At 38.8% G+C, this 16,479-nt stretch overlaps 1 protein-coding gene across 2 annotated transcripts in view; it reads left to right on the top strand.

Moving 5' to 3' along the window:
• Nucleotides 1-1,167: 1,167 nt before the first annotated feature.
• The window catches only part of LOC150089579 (E3 ubiquitin-protein ligase TRIM45-like), a 236,900-nt gene continuing 221,588 nt past the window's right edge, over nucleotides 1,168-16,479 (top strand). For both annotated transcript variants that reach the window (XM_090368677.1, XM_090368678.1), the window contains exon 1: nucleotides 1,168-1,186. The gene's annotated coding sequence lies outside the window, so the exon portion shown is untranslated. The remainder of the gene's footprint in view (nucleotides 1,187-16,479) is intronic.

Raw genomic sequence — 16,479 nt, 5'->3', positions numbered from 1 at the left:
CGTCATTCATTTTGACTGTTCTTTGGCTACGCCCAGGGGTACGGGACAGTAAACTTTTAGTTTACTGAAAATAGCTAAAAAAAAATATATATATATATAAATAAATATAAAAATATATTTTATACAAATTTATAAATTTGATAATAGAGAGCTATTAAGTGCTCGATAATTCCTATATTCTATTATATTATGAATCAACAGGGATTACCTTTATTTTAGATATAGGAAGCTTCTTTTCCATCCAACTCTCCTGGTCCGACTCGCTAATAATTCTTGGGGAAGGCGATATCAATTTTGCAAAACATGTGGGACATCTTCCCCACTGTCAGAACCGTTCAGACCGTACGGTCTCAACAATGAGCGCTCAAGACTTCTGTCTTCAAACACCATACCTCTGGCAGCAAGGAAACCATTACGTGGATTGACATAAAATTTGATTTTTGAAGGTCTAAACTGCTTAATAAATATTGACCGATTATTTCGTTTCGTCCTGTAGCTTGACTTTAGAGTTAAATTTAGGGGTCTAAAAAGTTTAATGGATATGGGGGGGGGGGGGAATTATTCTCTACATTCCTTAAGTCGGACTAGAACTTTTCGGGGCGTCATGTTCTAGTCAAGATACAGGACCAAAAGAAATAATCGGTCCATATTTATTAAGCAGTTTAGACCTTCAAAAATCTAATTTTATGTCAAACCACGTAATGGTTTCCTTGCTGTCAGAGGTATGGTGTTTGAAGACAGAAGTCTTGAGCGCTCATTGTTGAGACCGTACGGTCTGAACACTAAGGTTCTGACAGTGGGGAAGATGTCCCACATGTTTAGCAAAATTGATATCGCCTTCAACAAGAATTATTAGCGAGTTGGACCAGGAGAGTTGGATGGAAAAAAAGCTTCCTATATCTAAAATAAAGGTAATCCCTGTTGATTTATAACACATCTATAAAAGACAATACACTAAAATTACCATTTTGTTTAGTAACTTGCAAAAGACTGTACCACATGTATGATAGAATAAGTTTTTTTCCCAGAAGGTACAGAGCTGTCGCATGCGCTTCTGTGTCCGACGCTGCTAGTGGCAGTGTGTTTGATTTAGGTCGCTAAACCAGAAAAAAAAAATATATATATTTTACTTACGAAATATTTATTCCGATAGGGTTACTCCCTGTTTGTTGTTAATGTAAGTAAAGTAAGTTGTTGGTTTACTATATGTGTTTTTAGTTATCTTCACCTTTTCTGTGTATATTTTTTGAAACATCGAATAAAGGAATAACTTTAAATTGAGAGCATGCATTGATATCTTAATTTATTCTCCAACCCTTTTATTGTGAGTAAACGTTTGTTTACAAATGTGCTCTTACGTTGTATGCTGTTGTTATAGCAAGGATTACGGCCATAATTCTAGCATCGGCGATTTGTCTTTAGGAAAAATATATATAAGAGTGCGATTATTTTGTTTGCCGCAATTGACCCAGCTGATGACTTTTAATTAGAGATGAGTACACTTGGTACTAGGGTTCACCAAGGTGTTATAATCAGAACGTAAATAAACAAAATATTACAAAAATTATTAATTATGTACGGACATAATAAAAGATATCAGGTAATTATAAAGTGACCAGAGCCTTAATATTCCAATGCGGGACATCTGTGGGGGGTGGCTTTCAACCCCCTAGAAAGAATATACACATACATTTTTTAAAATTTTTTATATATAAAAATATTCACATACAAAATACAAATAAAATTCATATGCTTCTTTAAACTAAACTTATAAAATAAAATATCACGCTTCTTAATTAAAAAAAATAAATATAACGTTTTATTTTTTCCGCAGAAAGGTATTCAGTATACGGTACACCTCGTGTTAAGCTCCGTAACGGAAAGAAGGTTACGTAAAGGATGTAACCTGAGAAAAATAGTTGTAATTAGAAGGGGGAAAAAAAAGAACATTCATTAGAGGGAGGGGTTATGTTTTTAATTGAATTTCATTTTTGTTTAGTGAAAAAAAGGTTATGTTTTTTCTATGAAATTATAATAATAATACATACATACTTCTTTTAACAATAAAAACAACAGAAATTAAATTATATAATTAAATACAAATAAATATTTGTATATATAAATGAAATATTTTTCTGCTGAATTTTTCTTAATAATTCTTCATCATTTGAAATTTATTTGTAAAATTCTTCACAATAATTAGTAAAATTGTACTTAATATGTAGTATTTTTTTTTTTTTTTTTTTTTTGCATTCAGCATTTCTACAATCAGTTGTGTTTTTATTGATATCCACAGCATATTTACTATCGAAAACTCTTTCCATTATATCATTGGTTCCCGGCAAACATAATGCGAATCATTTGCATTATGTTTGCCATTAAGTATGGAGGCTACTCTCTACCATTTTTTTTTTTTTTTTTTTTTGTTAATTTCCTCCATTATTATTCGCCATTTAGTCTACACAGTGGGTCTACACAGTTAAGCTGTTTTTTGGGCAATCTCTACTCACGAGTGTGAGATGTCCAGTTTACCCGAGTTCTCTGTAGGATTGAGGTCAGTGTTCTGGGCTGGCCAGCCCAACTCTTTGATGCTCACATCCTCAGACCAGTCCGTCACAATAAAAGCAGCATGATGTAGTAGTAGTAGTGGTAGTAGTAGTGGCATATGATGCAAGAAAGCAAGTGTAGGAGCTTATGCAGCATCAGCCAAAAAAAAAAAAATCACACCATTCCCTCCAAATGCCTGTCCAGTTCCTCCTTAAATTTATTTAACCTATCAACTTCCACAACAACAGATGGAAGTTTGTTCAAGCAATTAACCACCCGCTGGCTAAAGGCAAATTTCCGCACATCTATTCTACATCTGTCCTTTCTTAATTTGAACTTATGTCCCCGTAGGTTGGTAATCTGAACAAGTGGAAGGATCCCATCAGAATTCAGCGTGCTCAACCCATTCAAGGCCTTATAGACCTCAATCAGATCACCGCGCAGGTGCCTAGTCTCCAGCCACTGCAATTTGCAGAACTTAAGCCTCTCTTGGTAAGAGAATCCCTTCATTCCCCTCACCAATCGTGTTGCTCTTCTCTGTACACGCTCAAGCAAATCTACATCCTTCCTAAAATGAGGCCTCCAGACCTGTACGCAGTACTCAAGGTGTGGCCTGACCATTGCCTTATACAGAGGAACAATCACCTCCTTTTCCCTGCTAGCAAAATTCCTATATATCGACAAAACCCCATGACCCGCCCTAGCAGCCTGTCTGCACTGCTCAGAAAACTTCATATCTGACTGCACAATTACTCCCAGGTCTTTTTCATTTTCTACCACCTTAAGTGTAGTACCACACAGTTGGTACGTTTCTCTTAGGTTACTTCTACCCATATGCAGTACTTTGCATTTGTCAAGGTTGAACTTCAGTTGCCACTTCTTAGCCCATCTGCCCAAATTATCTAGATCCTGTTGCAGTAGCACACTGCCATTACTGTCATTAACAACCATGCCAACCTTTGTGTCATCTGCAAACTTCGACATTAAGCCTGATATACCTTCATCAATATCATTGATAAATACACAAAACAACAGTGGACCCAACACTGAACCCTGTGGGACTCCACTAATAACATTAGTCCATGAAGAGCAGCACCCATTGATTACCACCCTCTGTCTTCTCCCACTTAACCATCCTTTTATCCATTGTAGCAACTTACCCTTAATACCATTCTGCTCCAATTTGTACAGTAGTCTTCCATGCGCAACAGTGTCAAAAGCTTTCCTGAAATCCAAGTATATGATATCAAAATTATTTTTTGCATCCAGTTCCTTTGTGACCACATCATAATAACCAATCAAATTTGTCAGACAAGACTTTCCCTTAACAAACCCATGCTGTGTTTGAATTATTGCTGCAGTCTTGTCTAGATGATCCTGCAATGCATCTTTAACCAGTGACTCCATTATTTTACCCGGAACAGAAGTTAAACTAACTGGTCTGTAATTACTCGTGTCACCCTTCGATCCACCTTTGTGAATTGGGGACACATTTGCACATCTCCAGTCTGTGGGAACCTCCCCTGAGTCCAAGGATGCTCTCATAATTATGGCTAAGGGTTTGCTTAGTTGCTTTGCCGCCTCCTTTAAAATAACTGGATAGATCCCATCCACCCCAGGTGCCTTTCTTGTGTTTAACTACAACAATTTCTCCTCCACTTTGCTCTCAGTTATTACAAAATCATTAAGCACACTGCTACAATTTGATAACCTTCTGCCATTTTCAAACCTTAATAATTCCTCATGTGTGAATGTAGATGCATAATACTCATTCAGTTTGTTTGCTATCTGAGCAGGATCATCAACAGTCGAACCATCGACGTCAAGTGAACCAATGAGATTCATCCCCTTCCTTTTAGAGTTCATATAAGTAAAGAAATCCTTGCTGTTTTTCTTAGCATCTTTTGCCAAAGATTTCTCGTAATCCGCCTTCGCCTGCCGAACCTCCTTTGTGACCTGATTACAGACTAGCTTATATCTGCCACAGGCTTCTGCGTCACCTGATAATTTATATGCATCCCATGCATTTTTCTTCTCTGTCACGAGTCTCATTAGTTCATTTGATAACCATTTAGGCCTAAACCTTGAACGATATTTCTTAATCGGTATATAAAGTCTAATAGCTTTCACGATTAATTCTTTGAATGCTTCCCACTTAGAACCATACCTTAGAACCATATGGGAAGGCCCATACCTGTATCATGCTGATACAGGTATGGGCCTTCCCCGACATGCTTCTAAAATGTAGGTATTGCATTATTTTCCAGTATGTCAGGATACTCTTCAGCATTCCTGGTTTTGTTCAAAACAACAAAAATCCCAGGCAAAACCACAAAAATCAGGTCCAGACCATCATGCTGCCTCCAATAAACTTCGTTGTGTTGCTGTTGGCATGTTGTTACCTATAGTAGGTTACCACGGTCATGCAGTACTGTATTGGTGCAGATGTATGTCCAATTGTAGTAGTTAGTGGCATGTAATGCAAAAAAGCAAGAGTTTGTGAGCTTATACAGCATCAGCCAAAAAAAAAAATAAATAAATAAAAAATTACAAAACAATTCCCTCTAAATGTTTGTCCATTTCCTCCTTAAATTTATTTAACCTATCAACTTCCACAACTACAGATGGAAGTTTGTTCCACCAATTAACCACCCGCAGGCCAAAGGCAAATTTCCACACATCTATTCTACATCTGTCTTTCCTTGATTTGAATTTATGCCCCCCTTAAGGTATAATCTGAACAAATGTAAGAATTCCATCAGAATTCAGTGTGCTCAACCCATTCAGGGCCTTATACACCTCAATCAGATCACCTCGCAGATGCCTAGTCTGCAGCCACTGCAGTTTGCAGTACTTAACCCTCTCTTGGTAAGAGGATCCTTTCATTCCCCTCACCAATCTTGTTGCCCATCTCTGTACACGCTCAAGCAAATCTACATGCTTCCTAAAATTAGGCCTCCAGACCTGTATGCAGTACTCAAGGTGTGGCCTGACCATTGCCTTATACAGAGGGACAATCACCTCCTTTTCCCTGCTAACAAAATTCCTGTATATCATTGACAAAACCCCATGATCTGCCCTGGCAGGCTGTCTGCATTGCTCAGAAAACTTCATATCTGACTGCACAATTACTCCCAGGTCTTTTTCATTTTCTACCACCTTAAGTGTAGTACCACACAGTTGATACGTTTCTCTGGGGTTATTTCTACCCATATGCAGTACAATAGTTGCCATTTCTCAGTATGTCAGGAATCTGCCCAAATTTTCCAGATCCTGTTGGAGTACCACACTGCCATTAGAGTACCACACATTGGAGTACCACACCGAACCCTGTGAGACCCCACTAACAACATTAGTCCTTGAAGAGCAGCACCCATTGATTACCACACTCTGCCTTCTCCCACTCAACCGTCCTTTTATACATTGTAACAACTTACACTTAACACCATTCTGCTCTAATTTGTATAGTAGTCTTCCATGCACAATAGTGTCAAAAGCTTTCCTGAAATCCGAGTATATGATATCAAAATTATTTTTTGCATTCAGTTCTTTTGTAACCACATCATAATATCCAATAAAATTTGTCAGACAAAATGTTCCCTTAACAAACCCATGCTGTCTGAATTATTGCTGCAGTCTTGTGTAGATAATCCTGCAATGCATCTTTAACCAGTGACTCCATTATTTTACCCAGAACAAAAGTTAAACTAACTGGTCTGTAATTACTCATGTCACCCTTCGATTACCCTTTGTGAATTGGGGACACATTTGCACTTCTCCAGTGTATGGGGACCTCTCCTGAATCCAAGGATGCTCTCATAATTATGGCTAAGGGTTTGCTTATTTCCTTTGTCAGCTCCTTTAATATAACTGGATAGATCCCATCCACCCCCAGGTGCCTTTCTTATGTTTAACTTCAACAATTTCTCCTCCACTTTTTTCTCAGTTGTTACAAAATCATTAAGCACCCTGCTACAATTTGATAACCTTCTTGCATTTTCAAACCTTAATAACTCCTCATGTGTGAATATAGATGAAAAATACTCATTCAGTTTGTTTGCTATCTGAGCAGGATCATCCACAGTTGAACCATCGATATCAAGTGGAGCAATCAGATTCACCCCGTTCCTTTTAGAGTTTATATAAGTAAAGAAATCTTTGCTGTTTTTCTTAGCATCCTTTGCCAAAAAATTCTCGTAATCTGCCTTCGCCTGCCTAACCTCCTTTGTGACTTGATTACAGACTAGCTTATATTTGCCATAGGCTTCTGTTTTGTCTGATAATTTATATGCATCCCATGCATTTTTCTTCTCTGCCACAAGTCCCAGTTCATTTGACAACCATTTAGGCTTAAACCTTGAACAATATTTCTTAATAGGTATGAAACTTTTAGTAGCTTCCACATTTAATTCCTCGAATGCTTCCCACTTAGAATTTGCTGTTGGTAACATAATCAGTTAGTCCCACTGTACAGAATTTAAAAACTGTCTGAGACCACTGTAGTCACCTTTATGGAAGCAAAAACACTTTTCCTTTACTCCTGATAGTAATTATATCTTTAAGTAAATCCCACATCAGTACACTGTGATCACTGCCACCTAGTGGTTCCTTTATCTGCAAATTCTTAATACACGAATGATCACTGCTGATAACCAGATCAAGAGTTTTACCCTCTCTGGTTGCCTCTCAAACATGCTGCAGCAGAAAACAATCATCCAATAAATCCACAAAAGTCTTACTAGTGTGCAAGTGACCAAACCACAAGTTCCAGTCAATACCTGGGAATTTAAAATCCCCCATTATAAGACATTCTGATTTATTTTCCCACCCTATTTCTCTGTACAATTGTTCATTGTACCCATTCGAGTCATTAGGCCTATAACACACTCCTACTCTTATTTTTGCTTTCATAGTGCTTATGTCACACCAAAATGACTTAACAGTGCACTGTTCATCTATATCAACTGGATACCCTTCTTTTGATTTTGTTTTTCTTAAATAACAGCATAACACAACCCTCCCTTTCTATTCTGTCTATCCTTTCTGTACACATTATACTTCCCAAATTCCAATTCTGCATTCCTAATATCTGTGTGACACCACGTCTCTGATATCTCAACAATATCTGCCTCTGATGTTTTTACCAACACTTCAAATTCAAATTTATTTACTATACTTCTGGAATTGGTATACATGCACCTATTCTTATTCTTAGAAGGCGCCTCCGTAGCCAGGTGGGAAGGAGCAGCAGTGCATAGCACACGCTTCTTGATTAGACCGGGGTTCGAGCCCGTCACCACCAAATACGGAGGATGCGGAAAGGTCAGGGAATGACCACCGCATATCCCGGAGCAATATGGCCTTAGTTGCTAATGCTCCTAAAAACCAAATAACAACATCTTATTCTTAGTTACCCTAATGCATCCCATATACCCACCTGTTTCACGATGACTGCTGTTATTCCCTGAAACTGGTCCTTGAGGTTGTCACAGACAACCTCAAGTACCAGTTTCAGGTCAACCTCAAGGACCAGACAAGCTGTACTTGCTACCTGGGAGTCTAAAACGCTGATGGAACTGATATTCAAGTGACACTCAAGTCAAGTGGACCCAATTTCGGCGAAGTCCGGATGGTCTGTGACAGCCAAATCCTCTGCTTGCACCTTCACGATGGTGGGACTGTTAGTAATCCTGGGTATAACCTCCATGCACAAGTACATGGTGGGTGACCACCCAGGTGTGAACCAACGTAAGCAGGGGTCGAGGTGTGGTGCCCACACCACATGGAGGAACGCCCCCCCCCCTCTATGTTACCAGGCAGTACTAGGTGGTAGATGACTCTCATCAACAGGTGAAATACCACCACTTTGCTTATTGGAGGCTTGAAGTGGTGGAACCCATGTTTAGTCTCCAGAACTAACTCCCGGTCAACCCTTCTCCATCTCTTCCATCATGCAATATGACATGACTTTTGAGGGTACGATGAACATCATGGCGAGATCCAATCTTCCTTACATTTCGAGGGTACAGCTCTAAAACGGTGTTCGCAGGCCGGCCGCTAGTTAGTACACCGGACCGAACCTATTTGTAACGCTCTAGGAGGCTTCTGGATCAGCTAGTGTATAATCTTGCTACCTCTACTCTGCCAGATAGTGGCTGGAGGGAGTCCGAGTAGTGTGTATGCGGGGAGCATTGTCAAGGCCACGTTATGTCAAGGATCTGGGTATTTTCTTACCACATGTACGCCATATCCAAAAATTTCATTACTTCATACAGCATGTCCCACCCACTTTTTCTTACTATTGAATACACCATGAATTGTCAAACTAATAGAGCAAGCTTATCTGTGAAAAGATCTAAACCTCCCAAGGACTTCCTAATTCATTTCACAAATATACGTGGTCTCAATTCTAATCTCAACGATGTCCATTTCCACTTGCAGTCTGCCAAACCCCATGTACTTTTTCTGACAGAATCTCAGTTATCGGTTGATTCAACTACTGCTCATTTCAGATGCCCAAATTATTCGCTGTATGATTCCTTTCACCTCAAAGGTGGTACTTGTGCATATGTCCGTTCTGATATTCCCTATCAGAGACTTGGCAATTTGGAATCTCCTCTCTTTGATCTTCTCTGGCTTAAAATCTCTCTACCTCATTGTGTCAAATTCATCTGTTGTATCTACCGTTCTCCCAACTACACTAATCACTTGGAGCTCTTTGACTTCCTCTCTTTGCAACTTGACTTTCTCCAGTCCAACTTTCCTCACAGTGAGGTAATTTTTCCTTGGTGATTTTAATGTTCAGAACTCCACCTGGCTTCCATTTTCTAGTCACATCGACCCTGCTGGTCGAGATGATGAGGCTTTTGCAATTACTAATGACCTTGCAAAGATTGTTCATTTACCTACAAGAATACTGCACAATCCTAATCATACAGCCAACACGCTTGATCTTTTTCAAACAAACAACCCTTCTAAGTACAAGGTCAAAGTGAGAGGTCCTTTAGGCACTTCAGATCACAACTTGGTGATTGTCTCTACTCCAATGTAGCCTTTATCTCATAGCTATTCCCAACCTCGTGTTGTTTGGCATTACAAGAACGCAAAATGGGATGACCGGCGAAATTTATTTTCTTCTTTTCCTTTGTCGGATTACTGTTTCAACACTTCTGATGTCAACGTTTGCTCAGATGGTGTCAGTGAAATTATTCTTGCAGGAATGGAATCCTTTATCCCACACTCCTCTTTAAAATCTTTTACTTTATCTAAACCTTGGTTTTCCATTAAATGTGCTAAGGCTGTTCAAGAGAAGAACGTTGCATATCGTAATTGGCTTGTTTCTAATTCTTCAGCTTCATTTTCTACCTACACCAAAGCTCGCAACAATTGTAAAGCAGTTATTAATCAGTCGAAACTAGAGTTTGAACAGACTAAGAGTAGAAAACTTGCTTCTTGCCCTAATGGTAGCTGAGCATTCTGGTCTCTTGCCAAAGCTATCGGCCGCAACTTTTGCCCATCTCTGCTCCCACCTCTGTCCAAACCAGATGGTTTGGACAGAGGTGGGAGCAGCAAAGGATAAAGCTGACCTGCTAGCATCCCATTTTTCTTCCAGCTCATGTATTAAAGATCTTGGTAAAACACCTCCCACCATTCCCAACACGCTCCATTCAATGCCTCCTGTGGTCTTCCGTCAAAAGGATATCAGAAGGATTTTGATGAATCTTGATGCTAAGAAAGCTCCAGGTCCTGATGGTATTTCTCCATTTGTTCTCAAAACCTGTGCTCCTGAACTTACTCCTATTCTTTCCCGCCTTTTTTTCACTTTCTTATTCCAAAGGTGCTTTTCATTCTACTTGGAAATTTGCTCATATCCAGCCAGTTCCTAAAAAGGGTGACAAATCCTTCCCATCCAATTATCGTCCCATTGCAATTACTTCTACTCTTTCTAAAGTAATGGAGAAATCAATTAACTGCCAACTCTTTACCTAGAAACCTTCCGTCTGATTAACGATTGCCATTATGGATTCCGTCAGTGTCGATCCACTGGTGATATTCTGGCTTACGTTACCCATTTATGGACTAATTCAATGGAAAGGTTTGGTGAAACACAAGTAGTTGCTCTTGACATCTCAAAGGCTTTGATCGTGTTTGGCATAAAGGTCTTCTAAACAAGCTTCCATCTTATGGTTTGCCAACTGTTTTTAGTAATTGGTTATCCAGTTTTCTCTCTGACCGTAGATGGCTCTCTGTCTTCTAACTTCTCCACTAATGCCGGTGTCCCCCAAGGTTCAGTTCTTTCCCCCACTCTTTTCCTCTTGTATATCAATGACCTTCTTCCGTTGACTGGAAATCCTATCCATAGTTTTGCCGATTATAGCACATTGCATTCAACTTTCCATTTTGAGAAACCTTGTCCTGCTCAATCAGCTTCAACTTCTCGAAAATCTGCTACCAGTTCCTGAAATGCCGATCTTCAGGTAATTCTCCAGTGTGGCAAAGACAACTTAGTTGATTTCAACCCTTCTAAAACTGAGTCTTGTCTTATATCTCGCAAAAAGGATTCTTCTGCTCCTATGCTTATCTTTAGTGACACTCCGATTTCTAGGCAAAATGATATATCTCTTTTAGGGATTTCCCTGACTTCTAATCTCTCTCTTGGCACAAGCACATTACAAATATTGCTTCCTCTGCATCTAAAAAACTTGGTTTTCTCTTTCGCTCTCGGCGATACTTTTCTTCCAAACAGCTGCTCACTCTGTATAAATCGCAAATCCGCCCTGCCATGGAATATTGTTCCCACATCTGGGGTGGTGCTCCCAAAACAGGCTTCTTGATTCCATTCAGAAGAGGGCAGTTAGTTTAATTAATGTTCATCTCTAACAGAATCTCTCCACTCGCTTTCTCATAGACGCACTGTTTCTGCCGCATGCCTCTTCTACAGATACGTCCATGGGTACTGTTCTTCTGAATTAGCTTCTATAATTCCCGCTCTCTCTTTCAAAACAGTCCAAACATGTGCCGCCACCAGCCAACATCCATTTACTGTCCAACTTCAAACCCACAGAACCAACTTTTCATCTTCCTCATTTATTCATTCAACTGCCGTTTTCTGGAACAACCTTCCTTCATACGTATTTCCTGAAAATTACAATCTACAGAAGTTCAAGTCCAATGTCAACAAATATCTTCTTTCATCTTCTCAACCACCAACCCAAGCACGGTACTAAGTACTATAGGTTCTAATACCTCTCGTGTTTGGGGTTCACATAAAAAAAAAAAAAAAAAAACCTACATTTTTCATGTATGGGTCCCTAGTCTACATGAAAATCTACATTTTTCCAAGATAATTTCAAGTACATTTCAAATAATGTAATTATGTGTAAACTGTTTCAAAATTTCTCACTGCATGGGCTGCCATCTCTTATCCAGCTTTCCAACTAACAGTATGCACAGTTTTAATAGAATCAACATTTGAATATTCATCAGCCTTTGAATATATGCATTAAATCAGAGGAGATCACATCTGTCAGTTACTGTTATTGGATTATGGCTTGCTGAAGAAATTCTATGGAATTCAAATCCTGAAGTTCATGAAAATGAATTAGATGATACATATATAAATGTAGCAGATATTGTTGCTTTAAGAAAAAAAAACAAGTATTTTTAACCATATTTTATATATATATATATTTATATATTTTTTTAAAATTTCTGGTTTGTTTTGTAATAATAACTTTATTGTTATGCTGTGCAGTGAAGTCAAATAAGAATTAATATTTAAAAGCATTATGTACAAAATTATCATTTTTACAACTTCAAAATTTCATGAAGAAACAAAACTCCACAGAACCCATCCTTATCGAAAACTGATTATGGAAGTCCACACATGCAGACAGCTCAATCAATAAAGGATATGATATTTAAAGATTATTTTGCTGTACTTTTCACCAATGTTCACCAATAACCTGGGTCACATATCTAATTATCATCATCAGCCATTTTCAATCCACTGCAGGATGAAGGCCTCTACAGCAACTTTCCAGCTCCTTCTGTTCTGTGCAATGGCCATCCATCTACTACCCACAAACTCATGAATTTCATCTATCCATCTCCGCCTTTGTCTTCCACGTTTTCTTCTAGCTCCTCTTGGGTACCATTCTGTTATTTTCTTAGTCCATCTGTCATCATGTCTTCGAGCAATGTGTTCTGCCCAAGACCATTTTAGTTCTTTAGTTTTGATAAGAATGTCCTTTACTTGAGTTGGCTGCCTAATCCATATGTTTCTCTTCTTATCTAACAGTCTGATTCCCAATATAACTTGTTCCATTCTTCGCTGTATAGTTCTTAGCTTCTCTTCTATTCTTTTGGTGAGTGCCCAAGTTTCACTTCCATAAGTCATGGTGGGGAGTATACATTGATTCATTATTTTACGTTTCAGACAAACTGGGATATTGCTCTTCAGTATGTGACTATATTTCCTGAATGCTATCCATCCAAAATTTATTCTTATCTTGACTTCCAGTCATTTATCATTATTACAGCTAATAACTTGTCCCAGATAAGTATATGACTTCACCTTTTCAATTACTGCTCCTTCAATCATTATTTCCCTTTCCGTGGCATACTTGTTCATCATGACTTTTGTTTTAGCCATATTCATCTTTAGTCCAAAATCCTTACTAACTGTGCATAACTGATTAAGATTTTCCTCTAATTCTTTGGGATCATCGCTTATAACCACAATGTCATCTGCAAATTGTAAATGGTTTAGGTACTCTCCGCTCGCATTGACTCCTTTCTGCGACCAGTCTAATCTTCTGAAAGCTTCCTCAAGGGCAGCAGTAAACAGCTTCTGAGATATTGTGTCTCCTTGTCGAACTCCTTTCTCGATTTTAAATTTGCTACAGTCTTTGTGTAGTAAAATAAAGGAGGTAGTTTACTAGTCTAATAAAGGAGGTAGCACTCTCATATATTTTCTTCAAAATCATAATATATGGGGTACCTATGCCTTGTCTTTCCAGTGCCCAAAACATTGCCTTATGCTGCATGGAGTCAAATGCCTTTTCATAATCCACAAATGCCAGGCATAATGGTGTTTTATATTCATTTGCTTTCTCCATTAGCTGTGATATTACATGAAGGTGATCCATAGTTGAGAATCCTGTCCTAAAGCCAGCTTGCTCTTTCGGTTGATTCTCTCATCAAGTATTCTTTCTAATCTGTTAGTAATGACCCTTGTAAACAACTTGTAGATGTGGGATAACAAGCTAATTGGTCTATAATTTCAAAGTTCTGATTTATCTCCTTTCTTATGCAGCAAAACCATGATTGCATTTTCCTTGTATAATTCTCTCAAGTCGTCTTCTGCTATTTGAATTATGCATTCTCTGCTGTTTATAAGTACACCATCGCTATTCTTCAGTTTCAGTATCATTTGTCTTTCTGTATTACTGCTCATGGCTGCTGATTTAAATCCTTTGTTTTCCCTTAATGCTTATTCTACTTTTCTTGTGTTAAATCTTCTTATGTCCTGTCTGAGTCTCTTTCTAATGGCTTTGCATAACTCAGAACCGTGCCCATGGAAAATGTGTAGAAGAGGCATGCAGCAGAAATAATACGTCTATGACACACCGAGTGGAAAGACTCTGTTAGAGATGAATCATTAATTAACCTAACTGCCCTCTTCTGAATGGAATCAAGAAGCCTGAGAGAGGTTTTGGGGGCACCACCCCATATGTGGGAACAATATTCCATGGTAGGGCGGATTTGCGATTTATACAGGGTGAGCAGCTATATCGAAGAAAAGTAACGCTGAGAGTAAAAGAGAAAACCAAGTTTTTTTGATGCAGAGGAAGCAATATCTGTAATGTGCCAAGAGAGATTAGAAGTCAGAGTAATCCCCAGAAGAGATATGTCATTTTGCCTAGAAATCAGAGTGTCACCAAAGATAAGCATAGGAGCAGAAGAATCCTTTTTGCGAGATATAACACAAGACTGAGTTTTAGAAGGATTGAAATGAACTAAGTTTTCTCTGGCCTACTGGAGAATTACCTGAAGATCTGCATTTAGGGAATTGGCAGCAGATTTTCGAGAAGTTGAAGCTGATTGAGCAGGACAAGGTTTCTCAAAATGGAAAGTGGAATGCAATGTGCTATCATCAGCAAAACTATGGACAGGATTTCCAGTCAATGGAAGAAGGTCATTAATATACAAGAGGAAAAGAGTGGGGGAAAGAACTGAACCTTGGGGGACACCGGCATTAGTGGAGAAGTTAGAAGACAGCGAGCCATCTACCATCACCCTCAGTGAGCGATCAGAGAGAAAACTGGATAATCAATTATTAAAAACATCTTATGGCAAACCATAAGATGGAAGCTTGTTTAGAAGACCTTTATGCTAAACACGATCAAAAGCCTTTGAGATGTCAAGAGGAACTGCTTGTGTTTCACCAAACCTTTCCATTGAATTAGTCCATAAATGGGTAACATAAGCCAGAATATCACCAGTGGATCGACACTAACGGAATCCATACTGGCGATCGTTGATCAGACGGAAGATTTCTAGGTAGTTTAAGAGTTGGCGGTTAATTGATTTCTCCATTACTTTAAAATGAGTAGAAGTAATTGCAATGGGACGATAATTGGATGGGAGAGATTTGTCACCCTTTTTTAGGAACTGGCTGGATATGAGAAAATTTCCAAGCAGAAGGAAAAACACCTTTGAATAAGAAAGTGAAAAAAGTCTGCAAAAGATAGAAGTAAGTTCAGGAGCACAGATTTTGAGAACAAGTGGAGAAATACCATCGGGACCTGGAGCTTTCTTAGCATCAAGATTCGTCAAAATCCTTCTGACATCCTTTTGACGGAAGACCACAGGAAACATTGAATGAAGTGTGTTGGGAATGAAGAGAGGTGTTTTACCAAGATCATTAATACATGAGTTGGAAGAAAAATGGGATGCTAGCAGGTCAGCTTTATTCTTGGGTGAAGTGACAACAGAACCATCTGGTTTGGACAGAGGTGGGAGCACAGATGGGCAAAAGTTGTGGCCAATAGATTTGGCAAGAGACCAGAATGCTCGGCTACCATTAGGGCAAGAAGCAAGTTTTCTACTCTTAGTCTGTTCAAACTCTAGTTTGGACTGATTAATAACTGCTTTACAATTGTTGCGAGCTTTGGTGTAGGTAGAAAATGAAGCTGAAGAATTAGAAACAAGCCAATTACGATATGCAACGTTCTTCTCTTGAACAGCCTTAGCACATTTAATGGAAAACCAAGGTTTAGATAAAGTACAAGATTTTAAAGAGGAGTGTGGGATAAAGGATTCCATTCCTGCAAGAATAATTTCACTGACACCATCTGAACAAACGTTGAAATCAGAAGTGTTGAAACAGTAATCCGACAAAGGAAAAGAAGAAAATAAATCTCGCCGGTCATCCCATTTTGCGTTCTTGTAATGCCAAACAACACGAGGTTGGGAATAGCTATGAGATAAAGGCTACATTGGAGTAGAGACAATCACCAAGTTGTGATCTGAAGTGCCTAAAGGACCTCTCACTTCGACCTTGTACTTAGAAGGGTTGTTTGTTTGAAAAAGATCAACCGTGTTGGCTGTATGATTAGGATTGTGCAGTATTTTTGTAGGTAAATGAACAATCTTTGCAAGGTCATTAGTAATTGGAAAAGCCTCAGTATCTCGACCAGCAGGGTCGATGTGACTAGAAAATGGAAGCCAGGTGGAGTTCTGAACATTAAAATCACCAAGGAAAATTACCTCACTGTGAGGAAAGTTGGACTGGAGAAAGTCAAGTTGCAAAGAGAGGAAGTCAAAGAACTCCAAGTGATTAGTGTAGTTGGGAGAACTGCAGAGACAACAGATGAATTTGACACAATGAGGTAGAGAGATTTTAAGCCCGAGAAGATTCCAAATTCC

The sequence above is a fragment of the Mastigoproctus giganteus genome, chromosome 2 (assembly GCF_048544385.1).
Source record: "Mastigoproctus giganteus isolate SK-2022 chromosome 2, ASM4854438v1, whole genome shotgun sequence".
In the NCBI taxonomy this organism is placed as follows: domain Eukaryota; kingdom Metazoa; phylum Arthropoda; class Arachnida; order Uropygi; family Thelyphonidae; genus Mastigoproctus; species Mastigoproctus giganteus.
This window is presented reverse-complemented; position numbering and strand designations above follow the sequence as displayed.